This window comes from Acyrthosiphon pisum, chromosome A2 (assembly GCF_005508785.2).
Source record: "Acyrthosiphon pisum isolate AL4f chromosome A2, pea_aphid_22Mar2018_4r6ur, whole genome shotgun sequence".
Taxonomy (NCBI): Eukaryota; Metazoa; Arthropoda; class Insecta; order Hemiptera; family Aphididae; genus Acyrthosiphon; species Acyrthosiphon pisum.
Window position 1 is genome coordinate 86,447,573 of NC_042495.1, and position 12,578 is coordinate 86,460,150.

Here is a 12,578-nt window from a genome sequence, read left to right on the forward strand (position 1 = left end):
TGATCCTAGATAAAATTAATGTATATTTACAAAATATAATATAATGCTATTTAGTTATTTAGGTATAATATAAGTTATAACATATTGAACTATCTAAATATCTAAATAATTTTACCTACATTTTAACTTAAAATATCTATAAAAAAAAATGTTTATAAATGTTTAGATTTTTTAGTTACAATATGAAATATTTATCAGAAACCTAGTTTTCGATTTAAAATTTTTAGCTATAATATTTAAAATTTTATACATTTTTAACTAAAAATAATTTACAATTATTGTGGTTGTTATGAATCTTGCCTAATTTAAACAATTAAATGCTTAATAAGATTGTTAAAATATTTTAACCGAGCAAAAAATAGTTTGTCTGTAATAATAATTAAAAAATACTAAATTAATCAACAATTTCTCATAACTATAAAAAGGCCAAAAAAGTCTACATATTTTGAAAATTTTATCTTGTACCTATGGTTAATGGCTCGGTTAATGGTCATATTAACATTTTGAGAAAATGTGATGTACCTATGTTTTTTGTGATTCAAGTTAATACACAAAATAAAATTGATTTTGAAAAAAACTAGGTAGTTAAGCATAAAAATGTCAGTTTTTTTAGTTTGTCCCAGAGCTTTTGAAAATTACTGGGAATTTTTTACTTATAATCCCCCAAAGTACCAACTATAGATTCATTTTCCTACCAGAAATGGTGATAAATTAGAAAATCGAAGAATTTTTACTGATCGAAAATCTGATGAGACAATAAAAAAAAAACTTATTATTGTAAAATCAAAAGTTACGCTCAGTCTAAAAGTTAATTCATATTAATTGTGGAATCAATGTTTTGACGTTTAGTAATAGTATTTGAATAAGAATTACTATGAAGTTAATTACAGAGTATCAAAAATAAAGTGTAACTGTGTAATAGAAACTATTTGATAAAATCAATTTTGGTTAACAATGAATTAATTTGTGACAGTTCAGTATTTTAATGAAATATATTAAAATTTAAAATGTATATTCTATTAGGTATAAGATTAAAGAGTTGTATATATTATTTGAAATCCAATTTTAAGAGTTAATGAATAGCATTCATCATAGGTACAATTAAATTTAATAAAATGAATGAATTTTTTTTTTGATAACAGGTATTATATTGTTAATACTTAATACACTAACCCCACGTGTTTAACTATTTTCGATATAAAACAAATTATAATAGTATGTCATTTCATATTAAGTCAACATTTTATTAAACATAAAATACCCTTTGACCTAAAGAACAGACAAATATTATAATTTATAAGGTACATATACAAGACTTAACTATGTACACAAGTCACAACATAGGTTTCACATAACATTGTTTAAATAAAATACTTGTTATAGTAATAACTTAAAATCTATTTCACAGAAATCACTAACAATATACAACATTTATTTATATATTATATATTATATTATATTCAAACATGCATAATACTGTAATTAACTGTAATAACTAATTTAAAAATATCTCGATTGCTAAATGTACCTATAATGAAAATTTGTTATCACTAAAATGCATACATTTAAATGTTATTCTAGCCATTCTTATGATACAAAATATTGTTATACACTTTTTAAATTAATTTTGAAGAGCTTAAACCAAATGTTCATATTGAAGTCATTTTAACTTCTAGCCAAGAGTACTCAGATTGAGATCAATGAAAAAAAAAACAACCATTAAAATTGTTATCCATTTGGCAGCGAACACGTCTGCAAAAAAAATGTAACGTAATGTATTAAAATCACGATTTTAAACATTATTGATTTTTAAGAATATCAAAATAACGTATTATGCTTGATATTATGTTATTACTTGTACTACTTACATAATATTATTAATATTATGTAGGTAGTAAAAGTCAGTTAAATAGATCTACTATTAGGAATTGAAACAAGTATGTAATAAAAACGTACGTGGAAAATGAATGAAAAAACAGGATTCAAAAGTTAAAAACCTCAGATAAAACAATTTTAATACTTGCGCGTTTTGGTAACAATTAAAGACAATACACCTTTTCCGAGAAATGATTAACTCAGAAAACATCGTGTTCCTGGACATGGCCATCAGAAGTGAAGGGGTATCCATATCACTTTCAGTACTCACTGTATCAGCGCCCAACGGCGCTCACATTCTATCATCAGACGTTGCACGTTGATGAACCTTATTAGTTACCTTATTAGTACTATAATAGGTACAATTAGTTACGCCAAAAATTAACGACTTATAAATAAATAAAAATTAACCACGGCATTGTTTTAATGTTAATATAATATATATAATCGTGACTCGTGATACAAAGAACAATCATGACTTGGATTAGAATAGAAATATTATAACTGACAATTAAAACAGAAGAAAAATCGGAAATCTAAAAATAACTAAAGTCCGGGCCGTCGTCTATAATATACTATATAAGAGATAGTAGATGATATTATGGACAAATAATTAACTTTCAAACTAAACAAATACCTAGGTATACCTAGGCAAATCCTAATAAAACAAATATTGGTTAAATATTGAATGATGTATTAATTCCGTTACTGAAAAAATAAAAAATATAATCTTGTACCTAGGTATACGTCAAATCGTTTTTTTCCGCAATATTAGCGAGCAGGCTCGTTATCGTCGCAACTGGTTTTACCTATATAGATAGGTACAAACTAATTATATATCGAACTATTGTGATGTTTGAATTGATTAAAAATAGCAGCCCAACATGGTATTACCGTGAGTTACGAAATTAGCTTTCACAATGATCTCAGAATGAACAATGATAAATCTGACAGATCAAAGTGAAAACCAGCTTCGCATCAAATAGTATTGAGAAGTCAAGAAAAAAATAATAATTATAATACCTAATTTGTATGTATAAAATAAAATAATAATATACATTTTATAAAAAAAAAAAATGTTGGTAAAAAATAATTACCAAAAGTATGGCAATATAAAAATAGACATCACGTGTGACTTACTGGCGGATTTCCTATAGACAAAACACATAGTGTACGTAGTAGTTGCACACATACCTATAGGAGACATACGAAACCACGTGTTCCGTTTCCTGCGTTTCCGGTCGATGAGCGAGACCATAGACGCCCGGCGATCCGACATCGTGTGCTTTGCCCGTCCGGCGACGGTCGAACTGGATTAGCGACTTGTGTAACGGGTTGGAAAAACAATTTATTTCATTGGAAAATTATAATATTGCAAAAAAAATATTTTTTGAAGTGCGGTGTAAATAATAGCACATAGGTATTATAAAAAAAAAATGATAACCGTTCAAAGGAAGACCGAAGTGAGCCGAAAAACCGTGTAACCGACGAAAATATCGTATCCTCGGAGGGGTGGGAAAAAGAAAAACTTCGACAAAATAAAATTATTTTTAAAAACTGTACTATGACGCGACACGTTCGCGGTTCGGCGCAGAGAGCGAAATAATGTAGCTGTGGAGCAGGAGCGTCGTCAGACACCGCAGACACACGCACGCAGACGCAGCAGACGCACGACTCACTAGCAATAAAACAAAACGGCGACTGCGAACCCGAATCCCGATACCAACTACCGACCGCGCGACTGGCAGCTCCGTATGTATACAGTTTGTACACGTACGCGGCGAAAGGCCGCGTTCGGTTGGTACCACGGTATTCCCCACCGAATGTCAGACCGCTCGCGCGTCAGCCGGCCGGCTGGGTGGCTGGCTGCTCGCTCGCTCGCTCCACGCACGCAAGCGCACGTCGTATTCCTCGTTCTCGCTTGCACCCATCACACCCGTGGACGGGCGGACGTTGCGCGCCGATGTGAAGACGAGCGAGCAGCGTTCGCGGGGCGCCGCCAAACCCGACCGAGCACCGTCGATCGCACACACAGTGACCGTCGTCCGTACTCCGTTGGCGGCGACGCGACCGTCTCACCCGCTCACCTTCGTCGCGGCGGTTTCATTCAGAAAATAATTTACTTCCCTCTTCACCGCGTGACACCGTTGATGGGGTGGGTGGGCGGTGTGTAATGCGTGTGTGTTTTACCCGGTGGGGGGCGTATGGTGGCGCGGAAAGGGGGTTGATGGGCGGTGGAGGGGTCGGCGAACAGCAGACGTACGAACGCGGGCGGCGCCTCCCACCAATCCACACACGCACACGTCGCAGCGCCGTTTAATAAGCGACATTCTTTTTATTCATACACGCACACATCACTCGCATACGCACGTACGCACGCACGCACAGACATCAACGCTCGTTCGTATGCGTTTCCCGTCGTGGTAATACGCTCGTCTGGACGACGTTATGTGTGTGCGTGTGTGTTCATAGGCCGCACGTGACGTCATCGTAGGAAAAAATAGTCCGATGCGACAAAATCGCATTACTGAATAATTGCCACGTGCTCGAGACCGCATACACTATAAAATATCATAACGTTGTTATATTGTACCGGTGTTGAATCATCCCCAGACTGAATGCACGCATGCAGCGCTAATTAATTTATCCGCTGAAAGAGGACGTGTTGCTCAGCGGTGGTGTGGCGGTGGCGTTTGTTCGCGAGTGGATTGGTTGGAACGGGGGGTGGGTTTGCCATGAGAATTTATCGATTTGGTCCGTGGAGATTTCTGAGTAACGGCTGATGATAATTCGCAGAAATATATCATTGTATAAACATGCTCACGCGCTCACACACGCACGGTGATGTGTAAAATAACAATAATTTATATAAAACCGTCACCAATCGACCGGTGATGACGATGAGGTTCTGTGAAACAGAGGCAATAAACATTCGAACGATGCATTCACCACCAAACTGCCGACGCGCACACAATATATTACACGCGACGCCACCGGCCGGAATGTTGCGCACAGGTAATAATAACATACTATAATATAATATTATTATATTGTTATTTGTTGTATTAAAGTCTTCGTCAGGACTCGCCGGTTTGGAAACACGAACGGGCCTGCATTATGTGGGACCGGTGGAGGGAGAGGAGGACGTCGCGATGTATAATAATATAAGGAGTGAGATCCGGAGAAAAGCATAAGAATTGGAATTCGGCCAATCAAATGGCCCAAACGTGTGTCCCAGTCGCATTAATTAGGTTTAATTGAATATACACGACGGCGTAATGAATAGACGGTACGAGTATACGACGACACGCTATACGGGAGAGGGGTCGTGTCTCCCTTGGACAGTGTGGCGAAGGTTGTCGGTCAGACTAAAATTAACGTCTACTGATGCCCCGGCGGTTACAATATAATATAATAAATATAGTATTCGGTATATTACAAGATTATGCTACTTTTTCGTGTCGAACTTCGTTGTACGATTTCATTGTGGCAGATTGTTGTGCTTAGCAGACGACGGTGGTAGACAGAAACGCGAATTGTCTACGTGAAAGTTTTTAAAAACGAAAGGTAAGGTCAATAAACGACGAAAAAGGCGAATTCCTCAAAGACGACTACTATTACTACAATTACTACTATTATATATTACTATAGCTATAGCTCTGTACTATAGCAGATAGCTACTACTCTGCTATACTCTACTTCCAGTTACCACTATATTATATAAATGATGATGTACGATTGCGACTAGACAATCATTTTAAGAACCTTTTTATTAATACGGCGGGTCCCCTTCCCACCCCATCCAGCGCCTTACCTCCCTAACAACGACGTATGCGTAGATCAAACGTACGTGTAAGTAAATACTAGTAAATTCACCCTTCGGATCGTATACATGAATTAAACTGCACATACGCGTCCTCGGGACTACAAGCACAGACATGCATCACGCTGCTCACATATACTATATTATTATTATACATATAAATCTAAAGTGGTGTTTCAAAGAAATGCGACATACCGCTGCAACCGCATACCACAGTACGGGTCGATAACCCTTGCACGGCGGCTTAGCATATACAAACGCATCGACACTTGCACGCACGCGCATCGCACTGACACACACACGCGGTATCGCGCACACGCAACACACGACAGACCGGTCCTTCGCCGCCGCCGGAATGTGCCCCCCATTCCACTGACCTCCGTGTTCCCACAGCTCGTTGGTGGCCCACCGCCGCCGCCACCACCTCCACAGACGTCGTCGTCACCACCACCTCCATCGATTTTTGCGTGAGTAAAAGCTTTTGGCGGAGCTGTTGTGTCCGGCGAAACTGCGCGCTCGTCCGAAAGCGACTGCACGAAGCGGACGTCGCGGGTGCTTCGGAGGCGGTGACGGTGGATCGTCAAGATTCCGGGACGACAATGCTTGTGAGAACGTAAGCAGTTTTCGCTGACTGCGTGCGACAAACGTCGACCTTGTACCTTTTATATTATAATATTATATATTATAACCTCTTGGTATGATCGGCTCATCGTATTTACATCGTTATCATCTTCGTCACCGTCATCGCATAGAAACTCGCGAGCGACACGATAGGTTCGATACCGTTTGGCTGGCCTTTGAGAGACCGCTGGACGAGGGACGTTGAGTCGCGTATGCATCGCATGTGAGAGAGAGAGAAAGCAGATATAATATGTATAATTCAGAACGTTATTGAGTAGGTATATAATATACATCATGATATACACGTGGATAACTGGAACACCGAACAGGATGTGTGCGGTGCGTGCGTGTGTGTACAAGCATATACACATATACAGTAATGATAATAATATACACACAGATCTATATTATAATATACCGATCTGTGCACGTCACATTTATGCACTGTTATATAACGCGCATCATAGCATTTGGCACACACGTGTGACGTAAAAGGAAACGATCGGAATTTCGCACGCCGAACATTTTGGATCTCGGCCATCAACACCGTCTTCTCATTGGGGACACTCTTTTTGAAATACGCGTATAATATTATAATAATATATACTATATAGTATAGTAGTCGTGTGTAGATATTACGCGTAGCGTTAGGACATTAAACATAATACTAGACAATAGTACCTAAATTTAGATGTGTTTTAATAAAATACGAGTACCTATATAACTATATAAGTATGTTGTATATTCTTGGCTCTAGCAATATTGTGGCGTACACATTAAAATATAATATAAACCGACATCTTACGGGCGAAACGAATTTTTAAACGAAACATTCATAGCTACATGTGCGATGACGTCCCATATAAGACTCTCGTCGAAATACATAAACTTAAAAATCGCAAAACATCGTTTGGCACCAATTCTGATTTCCGAGTCGAACTAACAAAAACCAAACGTCCCGGTTGATGCGGCCCATACCTGAGCACGACTGCACACAGGGGACTAAGCAGCACTGCAAGTCTTCTGCTCACAGTGGCAGATCCAGTGTTGAATTTTAGGTGTCTCCTAAAAAGATTACTTCTAAGTTCTAAGCCATAAATACAACATACATTATAAATTATAATGTTCTAGTAGACGTTCTTCAAAATATGAAAGAAATGAATAAATGAAACGTTAAATTTTGTTTTTCTCAATTACATACATAACATTTATAACATTTATATACATAAATTGATTAAAATGATCTACCTTCTGCAAGTATAGCTTGGGTTGAAGGTAGAAAGTTAACCATCTTCAAAATGAAATGTTATTAATTTTACTATGGTTGTATTAGGAATCGTGTATGTTAATAATTAGTTACCTATATGTTTACATGTTGAAGAGGTCTGGGGGGGCGAAGCCCCAAGCCCCCCTGGATCCGCTACTGGGCCTATACACACTAATAACAAGAATTCAAACTTTTACAAAAAGTATGGAGTGTACTTGAAAGGTGAATTCTCAAAAACTACTGTCAACACTTTAGAGAAGATTTCGAGACACTTCGTTAATCGTAATATTATGTGTGGCTAGGTTATGTGGTAACCTACACACTTTACGGACGTCAATATAATTACATTATACCCATAAAATATATATTATATTATGTACAAGCTCCATACACGACTCGTTGCAGCCAGGTAATATCGTTATTAGATATTATTATATTGAATATATATCTGCACGACTGCATGGATATAATTACATATTTACATACATATATTAAATTATATTATTAGAATAGGTCGCCAGGTAGGAGTAAAAAGTCGTTTGTATTCAAAAGCCGCATCGAATATAATTTAAACAATCAACCGATATAGTTAAACTAATCTTATTAATAGTACGCAAAATTAATAGAAATAAAAATGGATATAGTTTCTATTATAATTGGATGTATATTATAATTTATAGTTGATGTTGATGACCGATGAGTGTATACGCGTTCCACTCGGTGATCGCAATATACTGTAAATTTAGGTTGTATATAGACGCGAGTTCGCGACTGCAGGCGACCATGGTCGTCGTAAACTCGTAACATTGCGAATACCATCGATTGACACGAGTACACACTACACTACGACCGTAGCCGGGGACTAAGCACACTATAGACACTATTGTCGTTTCGTGAACATACTGTGTAAAGTATATTGTGTGTGTATATTTGTGTGCAATGTGTTATGTGTATGTATTTGCGTGTAATAACGAGCACACCTTCAATATAAGTATATAACAAAATAGTATTAAACTAAATATTGGAACTCAGTGGCGACCACACTAGTACGCGGACCGCCGAGGGATAACTATATTTTTTGTTTTTCCAGTAAACGTATTGACATTTTACATTTTTTACTCTAGTCACATTCAAAATATTGTAATATATTATTTATATAACTCGCGATCACTGAAAAGTGCTCAGTGGGGAATATACAAAGCCGTTATATGCACGTTTATATAATATATATATATATATCAAATATAGACTTCCATATACCTATATAATTACATAAGATTTTTGTTTTTGGTGCAGTCAACGGGATCTTGAGAATCGATAAATTGACCAACATAATACTTTTATATTACGCATCACTAAAATATTAAAACGAAACGCGTTTACAGACACGTATAACTGCGATTGAATATCGATGTTTAAATTCTTCCCCTTCGGCCGTCCGACCACATGTATATATACAATCGCCGTCCATTCAATCGCATCCTGCAGCGCCCGCCTGCCCACCCAAGAGGTGTGGGACCGCACATTCGATGGTAATCTCTATTATATGTACACACATACATAGCTATGATCGACCTTTGGTGGCGACTGCTGCAGGGTCTCGAGTGAAGTCGATGGGGTGTATAAGTTATGTCGAGGCGCATCGATTCCTTCGATTATGATTCTCGGAAGATGATATTCCGAGTACAAGGCGAGGAATGTCTATATTAAATTATCATTTATACAATGACTGTTTTTTTTTTCATGTCATTACTGTATTAGGTATTTACTATTATACCTTTTTTTTGTACATGGCACGCATTAAACGGTTGGAAAACGAAAAGATTTAAAATTTCGATTTCTTTCAATAATTGTTTCTCTACATAATATACAAGCGCGACAAAAAAACTACCACCAAAACCGCACGCGTCCAACGCCCAACTGCAGGCAACAGTTTTGAAGAGAAGACGTTCACCGTGATCTTAAACTGCAACGCGTGGTCTCTCCATAATATGCATTTAGATTTATATTTATATCATATTATACAGTTCGTATCCGGTCCCGCTTTTCTGTTATCTTTAGTTATCTATATATATCATACGACGCAGTGGCGTAGCCAGGATTTTTAAATGGGAGGGGCTAAACACTTTTTTGAGCAGCTAAGGTAAGAGAAGATTTGAGAATTCACATTCAATTATATTAGATTTGACAGCATTATCTGTTGCATTATCAACTTGACTTAACGACAATTTGTGATATTGAGGTGATCAACTGCATCTTAGATCATATACAAAATTAGAAATTGGATTGTATATGGTCTAAGAGCTGCATGGTATAAAAACTATGGTGATTAATGATTATAAAATGATAGTGCTCGCCACAAAGTTCATTATAACCACATATCCGTGATTATAACCAAGGTTAATATTATAAATATCACGGTCTTAAATAATAAGACAATATAAGACTGTGATTACGACGTATAAGTCCAATAATCGCATGTTCCACGTTTGCAATGCGTATAACAGTTTACACTTTACTGGCGCTATATTATAATGTATAGTGTGTCATGTTCACGTATATAATTTTAGTCAGTTTAGCTGCCATATTGTAGCAGGCAGACATTATACGTTTTACAAGGGTCTGCAGAGTATATAAATATATAATATATCACTAATCCCAAATATATTTTGGCGTATAAATCAAATAGGGTGTGATGCATTGAATTCACCGCATGACGCCAAAAAACTGTCAAACTGCACTTTTTTTTGTATTTAAAAAGGCAAATTGAAAATTAGTTTCCGGCATCATTCTTATAGTGTACTGTGTAGGTAAATTTTTTTTCAGAATATAGACCAATTTTTAGGGTATTGTGATACACGTATTTTATTTATACCTTAATGTAATAACGGTAAATAAGACAAATTCCACATAAAAACCTAATATTTTTGTATAACAGTCCAAGTAAGCACACGAAATATATTTTATAATATTATGAAAAAATAACTTGTTATTATATAGGTATATGAAATAATTAAATATTTAAATAACCTACATAATATATTGTATTGGATTTTGGTTCCTACTTTATGTTTTATTTTAGATTTGGAGAAGAGCGATGAATGTATTAATTTTAAATTGATGTTTTTTTCTTATTTTCATCACCTTTTGTGGAAGTAAAAGAAATTCGATTTTCAGCTTCAGGGGTGGTAAGAAATATACTAATTACTACGTAAAGCCAATATTTGACGAAATCGATTTTATTTTTTTTTTTGTGTTTATTCAAAAACAAACAAACCTAGATTATTGAAATATTCACCAAATATTTATATTATAATTTTCTATGAATGATAAAGTTTTTTAAATATCTTGACTTTTTAAAACTGTTAAGATATTTTCAATTTTTTTAGTTTTTTTAGCTAGATCAAAAAACTTGAAAATGTAATACAAGGTTCTTCATAAATTGTTCAATTGACAATTACCAATCAAAAATAATGAAAATATTAAAAATACATAGTCACAATATTATTTTATAGTGCTTAAAGTAAGAATCGAACAAATCGCCACAATTTGCAAATGATTATGTAGTTAAAAATTCATAAAATGTTAAATATTTATGGGTACCTAAAAGGTTTGAAAATTTGATAAAAGGTCCTCCATAAGTTAGGTATATTATTGGAATTAAAAAAAAAAGTTAAGCGAAAATCCATAGATATTTTTATAAGCGTCTGAAGTTTAAATTATGACGAAATTAGATATTCACATGTCAAAAGATGATTTTTCATCGAACGATATTCTTACATTGTTGTAGGTAATTCAAAAACAAATAACCGTAGATGTTTGAAATTATCACGAATTGTTTATATTATTATCTTTTATAATTTATTATACAAGGTATAATTTACCAAATATTTTGACCGTTTTTGAGGTATTTAGAGATATATTATTTCTTAAAAAACTTTACAATTTAATATGGGTTTCTCAAGGTTTGAATTTTAATTTAATAATATTAATGGTACATAGGTACTGAGCAACATTTTAGAATCATCAATGTATTGGTTTTACAATGATATCTTGTTCGATGGGAAAATTAATCTTGTTGGTGCATTGGGGAGGTCAAAATTCTTGGTTTTTGGTATAGCTCTAAAAAAAATAACCTAGATACATAAAATCTTCACTGAATGTTCACACAATTTTTTATATAAGCATTTAAACTTCAATATTTGAAGTTAAAAATGTATAAAATGATCAATTTTTATAGCTATGGATTTATAATTTAAAACAATTTTCCACTTCAGTAAATGAAAAACTCAAAATTATAAAAGCACATTTTTTTTATAGTAGTTATTTTATGTTAGAATTTGGACAAAATTAGATATTTAAACGAAGAAGAACGATTTTTGATCTGCATATTATACATATATAAAAAATATTATTTATGGGTTCTTGATTACTTGAAACTTCTAAAGTATATATTATTATATACAAATAATATAATCGTATTATCGGCCATCGTATTATTAATAATAATAATAATATAAATATAATATAAAATATCCTTGGCTGACAAACCGCACGTCTCCGCTTAGAATCGTTTTTCTATGAATAAATGTATTACTATCCATTACAGTACCCCCTTGTAACCGACTGTACAGCAGAGCGACATCCATACTTACCCGCTTTTTTATGCATTTGATGTTCAAATGTTGACCAAATCGTCAAAATCTCGAAAATTTCAAATTTCTTTCTAGTTAAATTTTATAAAATGTTCCAATTTTATAGCTAAGTATTGAAAATTTAAAACAATATTTCTCATAAATACTATAACCAAAAATTCTAAAAAATATATAAACACAGTTTTTTTATATTTATATTTTAAGTTCAAATTTGGACAAGATAATACCTACCTATATATTTGAACAAAGACTAACGATTTTAGTTATTTTTATAACAATTCAATAAATATTGTTCGTGGCCATTTATTATATTTTATACAGACAATATCATTTTCAA

The 12,578-nt window shown here is 34.4% G+C and overlaps 1 long non-coding RNA gene and 1 other non-coding gene across 2 annotated transcripts; both read right to left on the reverse strand.

Moving 5' to 3' along the window:
- Positions 1–1,230: 1,230 nt before the first annotated feature.
- LOC107883412 lies at positions 1,231–10,499 on the reverse strand. Its single transcript, XR_001679273.2, has 2 exons — positions 3,070–10,499; positions 1,231–1,752 (listed from the first exon to the last, which is right to left on the reverse strand). It is a non-coding gene; the product is annotated as an uncharacterized LOC107883412 (long non-coding RNA).
- bantam (microRNA bantam) lies at positions 2,781–2,851 on the reverse strand. The gene has a single exon (NR_040122.1). It is a non-coding gene; the product is annotated as a microRNA bantam (primary transcript).
- Positions 10,500–12,578: the final 2,079 nt, after the last annotated feature.